This window comes from Plectropomus leopardus, chromosome 2, assembly GCF_026936395.1.
Source record: "Plectropomus leopardus strain MGB_pleo_1.0 chromosome 2, ASM2693639v1, whole genome shotgun sequence".
Taxonomy (NCBI): Eukaryota; Metazoa; Chordata; class Actinopteri; order Perciformes; family Serranidae; genus Plectropomus; species Plectropomus leopardus.
In genome coordinates, this window is record NC_142177.1 from 6,381,955 (window position 1) to 6,397,705 (window position 15,751).

Below are 15,751 nucleotides of genomic sequence, written 5' to 3' on the forward strand. Positions count from 1 at the left end.
AATACCAAGTTCTTAAAAGAGCACTTAGAGTTATAATGAGAGCCTTTATGTATTACATATTGTGACGAGATTTAGTGCGAGGAAGCGGCTCTCCACATCAAACAAGCCGGCCTGCTATTAGGCACAGGGGCTGAGGGATGCTGTGTGAAAAGGGGTGGAAAATTAAAGCTGAAGCAACGCAGGAAAGGGCTTAATTTACTGGCATGTACAGTATGCAAATGAGATTACTCTCAGCTTAACTGCATCATTTATGTCCATAATAACAGCATCATCATTACAGGGGCTCAAATTAAATTACACTGTAATTAGCATATCAAAGTGATTGGTTAAAGTTTAAAACAAATACGCAATTTTGTTAATGAACATCTGTAATCACCGTGTAGACTCTCAGTGAAAACATCCAAAACAAATATGTGTTTTGGAGAAGGGGAGGAATATCCCTCCCAAACGGCATGTCTGTCTGCGTCTGTCTAAGTATGTGTGTATGTGTGTGTGTGTGTGTGTGTGTGTGTGTGTTATGGAGGGAGTTGGGGGGGTGGTGTTTTACCTGGAGAGCTCCACACTCTCAGGATATATTTCCCAAACTCCAGGAGATCAAAGATCCAATTTCCCACACTTGCCACTTCAGGAGCTCATCAATAAAATACTAATCACTTCACGCCTGATTCCGAGAATGGAGCTGCAGCCGAAGGCTTAGGGAGACTTCCATATCACAAAAAAAAAAAAAAACACACCTCGGCTCTGACTGTCTTCACTGTTGTTGAATGTGCACACACATCCTGCACAGACACATATATAAATATGCAGTCAGGTTTATCCAATAGCTGTCCTGCCTTTTTTTTTTCGCCTGATAAACATGGCGAGCTTTAAGCGCTGGCACTCACAGAGCACTTCCTCAGACCTCTGACAGACATCACACACACCTCAGTTCATGTGCATAAGAATGAAACTGGACCCTTTTGATGTAGAACTTTTATTGTGCACATATTATTAGTAAAATTTGGAATTTATGATGGATCATACAACATAATGACTTCTTTTTTTCTTTTTGGACAAGCGTCAGCTCTGCTACCACCAAGCCCCGTGGATACCTTTGTTTTCCGCTTTCTACTATTATCACCCGCAGTATTTTGCTATTAATTTAACAAAAACGTAAAAGGCAGCGGTGGTGTGCATCATCAGAAATGCACTCGTCAAATTTTAAACAAGTGGCATGTTATTTTATTCATTAAGAAATCCATTAAAAGGCCTTATTCCTTGCAAGTATGTAAGAGATGTGCCTTTCAAGGTAGAGCTAGGGCAAATCCACTCCATCAGCTAATGATGGCACTCATTACACAGAGAAGCTGGCTAATGAAGGCGCGGTGGCCGGCCGATCCCCTCACCCAGCATAAAGCCCTATGAAATGCTAATATCTCACTTCTAATTAAAGGATACTAAGTCCAAATGCACCTTCACGGCTAGCAGCCGGCAACATAAATTTTATTTTTCAACACTACACTACACCCAGAGATGTGCCTGAGCAACATTCCATTAATTCATATTTAATACCCCCACTAGTCCTGCGTTTGCCTTGCTATCTGCCTCTCTCCCGTCTCAGCTTTATACTGTGAGTAGGCACATCATTACGCTTTCTAAGACTTTTTTTTCTTTGCTTTTTGTTGGTTTGCATATTACAGCAGCCTATATGCGTGTGTCACAGGGGAAAGGTCAGGGAAAAAAACAAACACAGAAAACAGGAAAATGTGCCGGTGTGGCCTCCCACTCCACCTGTATACATTTACAGTGTTTACACATCTTTGGCTTTAAATATGTTTACAAGGAAACCTGCTGCCCTTCTCAGAAACTGACCTTGAAGCCGGTAAACAACCATTTCACAAAGTTCATTAACGTCAAAGAGGGTATAGTCTTTCCTCTCAGAGAAGAAAGAGAAAAAAAGGTCAGTGGCATTAGCTTATCAGCAAAAAATAACTGCAGTGGAGTGGAAATTATGGTTAGAACTAAACAAATAGGGGAGAGTGGGGTTGGTTGGGACGGGGGGAGGGGCAGTCTGGACAATATTTAATTAATATTGTCCAGACATACTAATTTGGACCCAATTTGCATTTACAATAAAAATAAAAATCTTTCTGTCAATATTTAGAATTTGGAATATAACAAGCTCCAACACAAAACTTTCTTTGAATGTCTTTAGCAAATGTTTAATCAAAACTGAAACTTTCACCAGCATTTTATATAGAAAGTTCCCAGCAATCTTTTTTTTTCATAAAGTCAGATGAAAATTTAAATTAAAATGAATACATGAAAATAGCTCCCTTCCTGGTTTTACAAAGTTCCTTCCATGGTGAAACCTTCTTTGCACTTTTTCATTAATTAATTTTTATCAGCGATCCTCAAATGAAACACTGATACAGATAATCTGTTTCAAATCAAATCAAATCAAAAGGTCAGATAGTTTGACCTTTTGATTACTCCTCACTTTTTATTAACTGCTTTGAAATCTACTGCATGTGAGTACATTTATGGTTCTTTTGTTCATTTTTCTTCTAATGTGCTGTGTTTAGTTAGACCGCATACCAAACCATATTGTTGAAGAGTTCTTTTTTTTGTCCATTCAATGAGTCCCCAGTGTCCGTTGTCTTAATTTTTGTTGGTAGCTCACACAGGAGTCCAAAGTATTCTTGCTCTCTCTGGGATAGTTGGGAGAGTATTGTTTATAGTTGCTACCTTATTAAAAATCAACAAAATATAGATTTAAAAAGACTACGTTTTTTCCTAATTAAGTAAGATCTTGTGTGAAGTCATGAAGTTAATGTTTATTAAACCGGAAAATGGTCAGACACCCTTTTTTGCTCTCTTCAAATACTCTTGTGCCTGTAGGAAAATTTATTAAACTACACTAATTTTAGAAATATTTTTCTTTCTTTTTCTTAAAAATGTGTGTAAAGTAGGGATACTGTAAATATAAGATGTCAAAATTTACAACTGTGCAACTGCAATGTTTTCATTTACATTTTTAAGCCAACCAACCCCAGCCACTGCCCCAGTCCTCCTGGGGAGGCGGAATTTGGGGAAAATGCACTGTACATTTGACAAAATTCTGCCTTTTACGTTTGGTTGGGATCTAAAAAAAATTTAATTTTTTAAATTATACTTTATCTGACACCTGTACCTGTTAGGAAATCAATCTCACTGTTTCAATAGTCTGTGAGTGATAGAGGGTTATTTCATTTTGATACAAAAGTGTCCAAACCGACCCTGCTCTCCCCTTTTTTCTTGTAATTCAACAAATTTGGGTTAGGCTCAAAAATACTTGAGAAATTGTGAGCCAATACCCGTATCTGTTCAGGGATCAAATATTTTCATTACTGTTACTATCAGTTTGTGAGTAATGGAAGGTAATTCAATTCCGATACAAAAGTGTCCCAACAGACCCTGTTCTCCCCTACTAAAGATATCATGAACAGTATGTCTGTTTGAACTATGAGTAAACACGACATACTGCATTTTATCATAGTATCACCACTTTAAAATGTCAACTTATTATCATTTAACCACTTCCTTGCAGCTCACTCTGAGTGTACACTTCATAAACATCAGCCGCTGTGATTCAGAATATGTGTTAGCACACTTATCTTTTCCAAGAATTCAGAAAAAGTGGCTGATTTTACTTTGAATGTCTTCAAAATACTGGCATTTTTAATATGCATTTTATTAAGGAAAACAAGCTCTATTGCACATGACTGGAACATTTTGCAAATAAAAGCCCCAAACCACATCCAACTACACAAGTAAACACACAATCATGCTTCTCTTGAACTTGATGGTATTTTAAAACATGCTACCCAAATTGTTTTACATTTGGTGCATCATTTGCCAAAGGGTAGCATTGAAACGCATGAATTTAAAGGTCAGTGTTAAGAACATATCACATGACGTTATGTTTGATCCTGGCCCAAGTATTTTCCCAAGGATTCTCTGGCTCTGTACTGTGTAAATCACGCAGTCTGACCTTCTTACATTCCTCATGCTCTGTCCTCCCATTCATCCGCAGGCACTGATAATGCTGGGCAAATATCATAAACGTGAGGATTTAAGGATTGAGGTGAGGGCTGCCATCATCCTCCACCCAACTGGGGAAAAGAAAGCCCATGCATCTGAAAGAACCCCATTTCCACCTCCTGCTGGACTAACCTTCAGTGAGGTTGCTTGACCCTAATGTCTAATGGTGTATAAACTGACAATCCACAGAGGATACTCCCAGAGGATTGGCAATCTGAGAAATGTCTAGTTTTAGGATTTTGATGACATTAAATTTGGATTTTGATCTGATAACTGCTGGATTTTATACAGTGTAAAATCTGACAGGTAATAATCTTGGAACCTGATTACTTTGAAAAAGTAAAGTAAGTACATCTATCAATTAGGGGTCGGCCGTTATTGATTTTTCAGGGCCAATACCAATACTGATCGTTAGTACTAAATGAAACCGATAACCGATATTTGGAACTGATATGTATTTACAATAAAATTTTTAAAATTCTGTCAAAATTTTGAATTTGAAACATAAACTCCAACACAGAAAACTAAACTCAACCTGAAACTTTTAACATCATATGCAGCAAGTTCCCAGCAACTTTTTTATAAAGTTTTTTTTTTTTTTTATTCAGTGAAAATTTGAATAAAAAAATAAATGAATAAATAAAAATAGTTCCCTGAGGTTTTACAAAATAGAGGTTCCTCCCATGCTGGCACTTTCTTTGCACGTATTGCAGACTGCCTCCCCTGGTGTTGGTTGAGTGTAATACGCACACTTTCTCATTAATTAATTTTATCAGTTATCATTAAAATAAAACACCAATACAAATAATTGGAAAAATGCCAAATATTGGCCCCAATAATCAGCCAGGCTGATAATCTGTTGATCACTACCATTAGTCTTACTTTATATCTAAGTGTGAAGTTTATTTAAAATTTAGCTGTATTTAATTAATTTTGAGAAGTTGTGGCAACTTAAAAATGACCAGTGGTATCACCTTGTTCTTTCTAAGTGTTTGTAAGTTACTAAGTCTTTCTAACTTCAGTAAACCAAATTAGTTTGGCTTAACTTGAACATCAAAGAGGATTTTGCCAATAATAAAGTTGGGAAATCTGCAAGTTCTGTTTTGTTCACATTTTGAAGAATGCACAAATATGATTGACGATGAAACCAGCAGCATACAGATATATAGCAGAGTATACTTGATATACAGCTCAGTAAGCTTGGTTATTATTTTGAGTTTTAGCAACTTCAGTTGCTAAAACTCAAAATAATTGACTTAATTAAACTTGTCATTTTTAAGTTGCAACAACTTCTTACATTTAAGTATATAAGACTACATTTTATAAGTAAATGTATAAATTAGATATGAAGTAAACAGAAATCAAAACTGAAAAAGTGAAACTTAGTTACATTTTTCAAGGCAATCGATTTCCTGCATTTTTTTAAGTCAAATCAACTAGTCAGATTTTACAGTGTAGGTTAAATTATTACACATACAACGACAGATGATGCTTTTGCAAACTTCTGCACGATTCAAACGAGACAGCCGCTTGTCTCCACTATGTTACACTTCCTCTGCAGTATTCCAAGCCTTTCTGAGGTCGTGTGGTTTGCGATTTCATCCAAGTATCATAAAGGGTCTCTGAGCATCGCCAACATGTCTCCAGTTCAAACGCAGCGTCGGCGTTGGGGCCGGGGCGTGACCTGCAGCTGAACTGGCCTCTGCTCGGCCACAGGGAGGAGAGCAGCTCCTCCAAACACATCACCCCACCCCCTGATAAATAACTTAACACAGCAAACAGAGGCCCATCAGTCAAGCTCCATATAGCTAACACCAGGACGGGGACAGAGATCGATGGAGAGATACAGACAAAGAAAGACAGAAAGAAGAGAAGAAGAGAGGGGACAGAGGAGGAGGAGGAGGAGATGGGTGGGGGCAAACTGTGAGGGCATCTAACAGTGGAGAGTAGATAAATATCACACGGGAGCCTGCGCCAAGCAGCGGCGTGGAAGGCCAAGTACTGTAAGGCCGTGAAAGCCGGGCTATTTTGCCGAGCTGTGACATTTGTTTCTTATTGTCTAAGTGGCAGCTGAAAGCGTCTCCCTGCGAGGGCCCCTCGGCTCTGCTCTGGGCCGCTTTGACAGGGAGGTAACCATATTAGGACGTGTATGGTAAAGTAAACAATAACATAGTTGCAATGAGATGGAAATTTTTCAGCTAATGGTGTTTGTCATTCCTGTTTTCAGTGCACTGAGCGGCCCCGTGTTTTTTCTAGCCAGCCAGAGAGACTTTGTTTATGAAAACAACGCAGGAGCCAAGGCTAAAACCAGAGCAAAAGAGAAAAACTGTAAATAAATATCAGTTTAAAAAATGCTTCCACCTTTTTTCATTTGATTACATAAATAAACCCACATTTGGGTAGAAATAGCCGCTCGCTTTCCGTGTCCCCCTCCGGCCGTGTCCACACTGAGGCGGCTAAAGATGAAAATGCATTTTTTCCTCTTCAGTTTGGCCTTACCTCACACTGACTCACCAAGCTTTCACTGATCCAAACTGTACGGCTTAAAAACACTCTCATAGACTAATCTGAAAACACTGCTTTTACATTACTAAAATCACTACTTTATTCTTTAAAAACGCTACACTGAAACTCAATACAGTTGATCATGGAGGGTAAGAAAGTGCAGAAACTCATTATTATTGCTTTTCAGTCGCATTTATATACCTTATGTTTAACTTTTAAGGAATTTTTTTATTTCAATAGACAAAGTTCCCCAAAATCTCAGTACATTCAATATGGTCCTAAAACAAGCACCTTATCAAGAACTCCACCTGAATGAAAGAGCATGGAAGCTCAGTGGCATGTGATCCAATAAAGGTGCTGGGGCGCCGCCTCTCCAGCATTCAATATAAATAGATTTTTAGTAGTTGCAGCCCCTGCAGTTCAGAGACGGCATTTAAAATAGTAGATAACTAAGCTCTCCAGTACAGTGCAACTGTGCATTATTATTGTAATTAATTTTACATATATTTTGAGTATCATCTATCCATTTTTATCTCTTTTTGTTGATTTATTTGGTCTGTTGAGTATTGTTTGTTTTGGTTGTTTTGCTCCTTTTTGGTTTTGTTTTACCATTGATGAATATGTTTATCTATGTGCTATTTTCTGCCAGTTAGTTTGTTTCATAAACATAAAAACAATAAAAATCTTCAGTTATATTTGATATCCAAAAACATTTTTTTTAAAAATAGTAGTTAGTCTCGCATAAATCATACATTATTGCAGAAACATGCTACAACAAATGAAAAAGCGCTGCTTTCAGTCTTTGTCTGTGTGCCACCGGGTGTACTTTTCGCTTACCGACGATGGTACTAAAAATAACTGAGTGCGGTAGAAAATTTTCTTACAGCCAATGAAAGTTGCCAGATTGGACAGTTTTCCACCCAACTGGGCAACCTTAGGACTGATTATGTCTGCAAAAATGTGCTAGGCTAGGGTTGCAAACTTTGGTTTGTCAATGGGCAAATATTTTTCTAACTTTTCTAAAAAAAAAAATTCTTTTTCTTTACTGGCTAATACTGATGTTTTTGAACCAACCTCGTAACACCAAAGTACAGTAGCTAAAGTGAAACTTAACCAGGTTGGTCAACCAGAGGTGCGTCCATCAACACAGATTTCACTCACGGTGCTTTATGTAACATGAGAAATAATATAAAAACACTAATGTTTAAAATACACTGACAGCCGAAACACACAGAGCTGCCTATAGGCTGTGGCCCCACCTAGAGGAAAAGTTACACCCTGCCACAGTTAGAACTACAGGCAAGTAGCAAGTTATACACCACACCTGAGTTAAAAAAGATAAACTTTCTTTGCAAAATCAACCCATTACAATGGGGAAAAGTTCATCTGCATCCTTATTTTTCACACCGAGTTCAACTTTGGCGAACTCTTACAAAATATCTTGACACTGAGCCGGAAATCCAAGCTATCATCACTTATTAACTCTCTTGTACTGTTCACTTTTATTTAACCCGTTAATATAACCTGCTCCACTGAAGAGGTCTACAGAAGACTATAAAACACGTTCATCTCTTGAAAAAAGGGTGAAACTTAGAAACAGTTCTATCTAGCTTGATAACTGAAAGTATAAGCTAGTTAGCTTGGAGAGTTGCTATCCTCCTCCAGTGTCTCTTTACTGAATAAAATGAGGTACAATCCCAAAACCATAATGCCAGAAAAGAGAAAAGGGGCCAGTAACGAGAAAATAGAATTTAGAGAGCTATTGTGAATGACGAGTGCTAGCCCAGCTAGGCTAGCTATTGCGCTAGCTATTGTCTAAGTTTACCAACTAGCATAGCCATACGCGTAGTCCTTCCATCACCAAGCTTCTCGCACAATATGTTTTCTCAAGAAAATGGTTTCATTTAGCCCCTTAATTCTGATTCAGTGTCCAAAAATATTTTAACATTATCCAGACAATCCATCAAGACAATGAATAGGATGTTGGGCACCTTATTGTGAACAATAGAGCAGCAGGCAAACTACTGCTGCAATTAAACAACTGACATACTCTTGATATGTTCTGTATTTGATATATCTGATTGATAAACACTTGAAACCTGAGCGAATTGGCCTGATTTCTTTAAAAAACATGGAAAGAAGGCAATAAGCAACACAAAAGGAAATAACCCCAACAATATTGATATATATATATATATATATATATATATATATATATATATATATATACATATATATACACATATAATGTGATAATGTAATTAAATTATTACTAATAATAATAACAGTAATAATTATAATAAAAGGTTCAAAGGTTTAAATACTTGTTAAAGGCGTCTGAAAACAGCACAAGAAACGTGATGTCGCTCCAGGTTTCCAAGGTTTAAAAGTTCTCCTTTTTTCACTCATTTCTACAGAATGTTGAGTAATTTAAGAGAAATGAAGGCCTCATTCTGCTTTGTGTTTTACTGGTGAATTGTTTATTCCCTTTCCTTTGGCTCTGGTTAGCGTGTTATCTTTCCCCGGTTATGAAAAGTCATAAACGCATGTTTTTCTATTTGCAAGTGTGGAAAACAAAGATATTTTCCAGCCCCTCTGAATAATATCCTCCTGCTGACTCACTGGTCAAGTATTCAAAAAAATAAAAAACTCAACATGATGCTGAAAAAAAAGCAAAGTCTTGCCCAAGTTCAAAGCTCACACCGTGCCAATGATGACATGCATTTCTACAGCCACACAGCACATACAGTTAGCTATAGCTGGAGAGAGACGTGCAACTTCTCCACTTCTGTCCTCTCCACATGTTGACTTTCTTTGTTTGGTTTTTACCCACCTCGCTCCAGCTCTCCCTCTCAGCCTCATTCCTAATCTCACACCAAAAAATGCAAGCTGTTTATTTGCGTAAGGCTGAAGCCATTCCATTAAGTAGCCCCACCAGGTGCTTTATCCCTAAAAGGGATTTGTTTTCTAAAATAAACGGAGAAAGCAAAGGACTGCCAAAGTGATATTTACCATGACATGAAGTGATTGCAACAAAGTCAAAACTATCCAAATAAGAATGACTGGGGCTTGGAGGAACTTTTTTGAATTGCCTTACATAGTCAGAGACCTTCTGCAAACCATAAACAAGTGTCTTTTCTAACGTGTCATAACATACAAATGTAGGGGGACAGCATGTCAGGGTTCATATGCTTTTTATCAATACATTTCCATGGCTTTTCCATGACTTTGAAGCAAATTCTAAAGACCATACATTCTCTGAAACGACCATCAATACTCCTTTTAGGTTCATTTTCATTACTATACAATAGCTTTTTTAAAATATATATTATTTAAAACATAATGACTAGAGCCAAATATTCAATATAAGCTAGGGACTGTTTGTTATTTGTGAAAGGGGAGAGTCTGGTGCAGCAACAGGTAGGCATGTTAAATCATTTTTTAAGCACTGGGGAGGGGCTTAGGCTTTGAATTTTGGCTTTAGGGTCGAGGCTTACAATGTTTCCTGTGTTTTGTATTTATTTTGCCATTGATTTTAGGGAAAACATGGCCGACAGGTTTGGAAGACATGTTTTCTATAACATTTTTTTAAATGTCCAGGTTTTTATCTTTAAAATTTTTGGGTGATTTCTAAAGAAAAAAAAATGCTGGTCAAGTTTTTTTTTTTTCTTCAATATGTTTTGGCAATTTTGAAAGAATAAAATTTGCCTTTTTTTTTTTTTTACTTTCAAGAAAAAATGGTGATTGTTTTTTTTTTTGTTTGTTTTTAATTACTGGTGAATTTTAAAGACAACATGCCTTCCACATGTTTTCTTTAAAAGAAACAAAAAGTTGTGAAATTTACCATAGCCAAAAACTGTAAAAATTGAAATTATCATTGAATTTTCAAATTCCCAATGGTCCTACATGACTTTCCCAAAAATGTCAGTATGTTAAGTGTTCTAACACTTCTCCAGGCCTGGGAATTGCTATTAGCAAATTCCCTGTCTTCCCAGGATTTTCATAGCCTTACAAACCCTGGTGTGCACATATATTGAGTTATATTTGAAATCCCTCCAGTTCTAGTACAGTATATTGTTCTGCAGTAAAGGCAGTCTGACAGATGCTGGCCTGGGTTAACACAAAAAAAAGAACCCGTATAGTCATTTTGCTCAGAAGACAACAAATCAGTTCAAGTTATTAGTTGTATTTCATTTTTTCTGAAGCCGAGGCACAAGGCCACAGCTCAAAAACAAAAGAGAGCTTTGACACTATTCCTCACTTTTGTGATTTTCTTTTCATCTTGCTGTAAGACAACTCATCGGCAGATGGAATTTGCTTACTTCTGTCGCCTCAGTCAATCTCTCACAAAGACTGTTAGCTGTCTGCACCTGGTATAGCAGGGAGGCATTATCAAAGCTCCTCACTCCACCTAGCAGACCAGAGTTTATACAATATGTTTCAGACCAAAAGAAGACGCCGTCTGTTTGATGCTGATAGAAAAATAGATTGAAACTTGCCAAACGCGTTTTTTTCTCCCCCAAAAAGATATTTTAAGTAGCTTCAAGATAACACATCTGTGATAACATTATCAGTTCTTTCTACCTCACAGCGGAAGATAATTCACATGAAAGTTGCAGGAGATGCAAGAGAAAATAAGAATGTTGCTCCATTGTGTGACATATTGTATTCGGCATGAGGCGTGCATTTAACTGCGCGACCTGTTTAGCCAGACAATACAGAGGCAGGCGATCTGCCAGCGTGTGTGTGTCTTGATAGCAGCTGATGGGAGCAGAGCATCAGATAGGGAAAGCAGACGGCGGTCAGGTGAGGGTGTTTAGAAGGCTTTGACACGTCCTGTGATCTCAATCAGCAGGAAAAGGCACAAGCACGCTGTCTCCGCCTGCGTCTCCATTGTGACGTCTTTTGTAGGGACTGTAATTTTTCATTTTCACGCTGCCTTGCATCTATTCTGCCTGTCACTGTTTTTAACTACAGCAGCCAAGCTCGGAGAGTAGATTACGGCACTTGCGGTGCATGAAAAACACAGCAACAAAACCGCCAGTGACAGGAGCGTTTAACTTTCTTGCTAGAAATCTCCCCCATGTGGCACTTTTGCTACAGCGAGTTGTTTATTATGTTCCGAGCTAGGCATAAGCGATTAAAGGAGCTCTTAAGAATCAAAGTGTTATAAATGCATGGAAACACAGCCAGCTGTAAATGCCACAGAATTAGAAGCTTACCAAGCCTAATACTAATACATGGCAATTTTCAGCTTGATGCTGATATAAAGAAATTACTTTTTTAAAGTAAGCAATAAATGCAGTCAAGGGAACTATTACACAGGCCCTATTTTCATCCCAGCATAAATCTGCACACAACCTTTCTGCGAGTCCAACTCATGAATCCACTTGTTTATTCTTAACACTTCCATAAAAAAGTGGATTAAATAAAGCAACCTCAACGGCTGAAACTAAGGCAATATAAACCAAAGCATTTACAGCAAAAGAGGAATTACAAGAGTGTTTGCATGATGTGTTCTTCTCTCCCTTACATGGATTCATGAAATTCAAATGAAGTCCGGCATGAGACGATAACATTTTGAAGCCCTCAAAAAACAGAGAAAACATGTTTTGGGCATCTGAGGATTCTTCTAAGCAGAGGCACTTTTCTGGGAAGTTGGATGTCATCAGGTCTGAATAAATTGGAAAAAAAAAACAAGCCCGCACATATAAGAGGAGCCTCAGCGCTGAGATATGTCCAAATGATGAGAAGTATTCCAAATCTAAACTTTTGTCAGACAGCTTTAAAGGCTCCTCGTTTACATTTCAATTAATGATAAATACACAGTTTCTTTAAATGTATAACAAAAAAATGAATGCCATGCTCTCACACACAAACACATACACTGTATTAAAGAGCTTTAAACACCAAGACATGGTAATCCCATAAGCTGCTGCAGGGATTTCTTGCATTAGCGATGCAATCAAAATCACATTGGAAAAGTTGTGTCAATCATTAGGCTGATTTTGCCACATTAACATTAATTACACAACCATTTGGAGGATTTTCGTGGGCTGATCTTACATCTGGAGCCGGCAGCTGAGGGGCCTGCTGGAGCGGACCTGACTATGCGGAGAATGCACTCCAGATAAACAGCAGCAGCAGCAGGAATCCTCCACTTCCAATTTGCTCCAAGTCTGTTTTCCAAATGTGGGGGTAATTGTCTGGACCAAATAAAAGAGGAGTGCAGGCTGGTGGACGTTATTGTGGTGATGAGGGGCCTCCTCTTACAATGGAGACAGAACTAGTCTGGCTGAAATCCTGCAGCCATTGCTAGCTGTAACGACGACAGTTACAGCTGCTCTCACTTTTTTGAAACTCTACAGAGGCACTGCTGCAGTTAATATTTAAGATGAGAATAATGTTTCAGTGACGGCTTTGTTGAAAATCAGACAGTGGCCCTGAAGTGCCATCATTTCTTCTATCATGTAACTGGATATATTACATTGTTTCTGTGCTCAATTCTTAAACTCAGTGCTGTTTAAATATATACATTAGAGGTAGAAGATTTTAACACTTAAATGAATGTTTCCTCAGTTTCCTTTTTTTCTGGAGAGAAAATGTTCACATTTTAGCATTTTGTTTTAACTCATGAAAACTGAATTATCAGCTATCAGCATGAGTTTACGAAAAATTAGAATTTGGAAATGTTTCTACGAAAATACTGTTATTTCCACAAGAAAACTATAAGAATAAGCTGTTCTCAAATAGCCCTTCATGGGCAGGCAGTGGTGCCCCAAAAGGGGGGGCCAGGGGAGGCAATGGCCCCGATACAATTGCTGGCTTTCCAAGTGGTGAAAATAACTGGAGGGTGATATATTACCGTCTTTAAGAGGCAGTTTTTTAAAAAAAAATCTAAAGTGAACATTGGCACCAATCATGTCAGCATAGCTTACCGGGAAGGGGCCTAAATTATGCTCCAAAGTCAGGCTTAATTTCGGTGAGGGAACAACTGGCATTGCCATTTTTAAAGGGGGCCCCTTGAACCCTCAGCTCAAAATATCTGATGAAAATGGGTTCTATGGAGGACTCTCCCCTAAAATCGAGAAGCCTTTTCTCCAGTAAATGTTTTGTTTTTTTAAATCTATGCAAACCTTCAAATGAAAGCAGCATGTTTGTCTTTTTAATATAATGAACTTAATCAAACGTCAAAATCCCACAAATGAATGAGAGAGAGGTACATCTCACATATGTTGTTTGAAACAGACTCATTGTTTTGTAATGCACCATCATTACTCGGCACATTACATGCACATGTCCTACCAATCTACCTACAAGTCATAGCGTGTTGATGGAGTGAGAGAGCAAACGAGACACAGAGAAGACGTGATAAAGATGAAACAAATAATAGAATTAGAGGAGGAGATGATGATGAGGATGAAGCTGCAAGAGACAGAAAACAGACGCACTCTTCCTCTGAAGCCCTGAGTTCCTGAAGTGTTAACACCTCCCGACAAACACACACACACACACACACACACACACACACACACACACACACACACACACACACACACACACACACACACACACACACACACACACACACACACAGTCCTACTCTGCCTCAGCGTTTCACTCATGCCACAGGTTTGACATCGCAGGGGCCCCAAACCTTCTCAGATAGGCAGACGGGTGTGAGAAGCGAACACAAGATATCCACCAGAATGACTGAGATGCCAACGATAACAAGACTGAGTGCGGTAAACCTCCCCCCTCTCTTGTTTGGTAAACATCGCATTACCATATTTCGGCTTTTCCCAAGAAATGTCAACACGAACAAACACACAAATATCTCCACGTTGAGCAATCTTCATTCTCGTGTCCTCCCTTTCTTCAGCATTATTTCAAATTACTCATCACAACTTCTTACTCACTCCTTTTTGACCTTCAGGGGGAACTGTCTCTATATTACTCACCATCTACAGTAACACAGAGTGCACCTGCCGAACCCTCCTGCCCCCTCCTTCTCTCGCCACACACATACACACACACACACACACACACACTCATATTACAGTACACAAACAAGACAACCCGGCTGCATTCAGTTAATTATTAAGCCAATTCAATACAGCATTCACACACACATGCACATGGACTAGGGTCTGCTGAATGATGGTGTGTTTACCTTCTACAAGGGCTTGCTTATTTAAAGCAATCTTCAGTTCCAGCGGTGGTAGAACAGCCTCCTCACCCTGCGGACACAAGATGGAGAATTATTTATAATTATGAAATGATTACCACTGCACACCATAATGCCTGTCAACAGCACCCACGAGCCAATTTATAGCAAGAAACACATGGGTGTAAACTAAATGCTGCTAAATAGCATTGCCCACCAGTTGCTGTTGATTAGAATTTATAACATGTTTGGAGAAATTGTCAGGGAAAAAAATCAATTCTCTGCATTCCTGTGCTGTTTGCTTTCCAGCGTTTTGGAGTCAGTCCCTGTGCAGCCACCACTTCATCTCAGGGGGACGCAAGGATACTTACCGTCCTGTAGCCTTCTGTTGTCACCGTCACACGCATCCTGGTCTGTTAACTACAACTACACCCACTGATGATAACACATGAACAATGGAGGCTGTCTGATGTGAGTGAACGCTTTATTTGCAAGACAAAAACTTCTCATAACGCGGACAGTAGAGGCCCGTCTTGCCCCCAAGTGGCGAGCACGGTGTACCTGCCCTGCACTTAACTGCCCCTGGGCAGCCCCCCCCCCGATCTGCATGCACACAGCTTTCCTAACAGAGCACTCAACCCAGGCAAGGAAAGATGGAGGCAAAAAAATAAATAAAAAAAGGAAACAAAATCTTATTTTTATGGTAAACTGAGAAGTGACTGTGGGGCAATATCTCAGGTGCATTTGAATAAAAGCATTAAAGCATATCCAAATATGAAAGGAAAAAAAAAAAGCTCCCACTCCCTCTCCCACTGTTCTTTTTTGCCGTTTACATTTGGCAGTCAAAACTGTGGCCGGGCGTTTGTGTGAGTGTTTATCTGAAGCAGACTGAGCAAAGATTAAAAAAAAAAAAAAAACACAGCGGTCCGACTTGCCCAGTTTCTGCATTAATTACGTGTTAAATGCCCTTGTTGAAAACGCGAGTCAACACGCGGCTCGCTATGAACTCCACCGAGA

General features: G+C 38.8%; 1 protein-coding gene across 13 annotated transcripts in view; it reads right to left on the reverse strand.

Moving 5' to 3' along the window:
• foxp1b (forkhead box P1b) overlaps positions 1-15,751 on the reverse strand; it is a 206,456-nt gene that overhangs the window by 120,793 nt on the left and 69,912 nt on the right. For all 13 annotated transcript variants that reach the window (XR_015777714.1, XM_088083576.1, XM_088083551.1 and 10 more), the window contains one exon: positions 14,741-14,807. The gene's annotated coding sequence lies outside the window, so the exon portion shown is untranslated. The remainder of the gene's footprint in view (positions 1-14,740; positions 14,808-15,751) is intronic.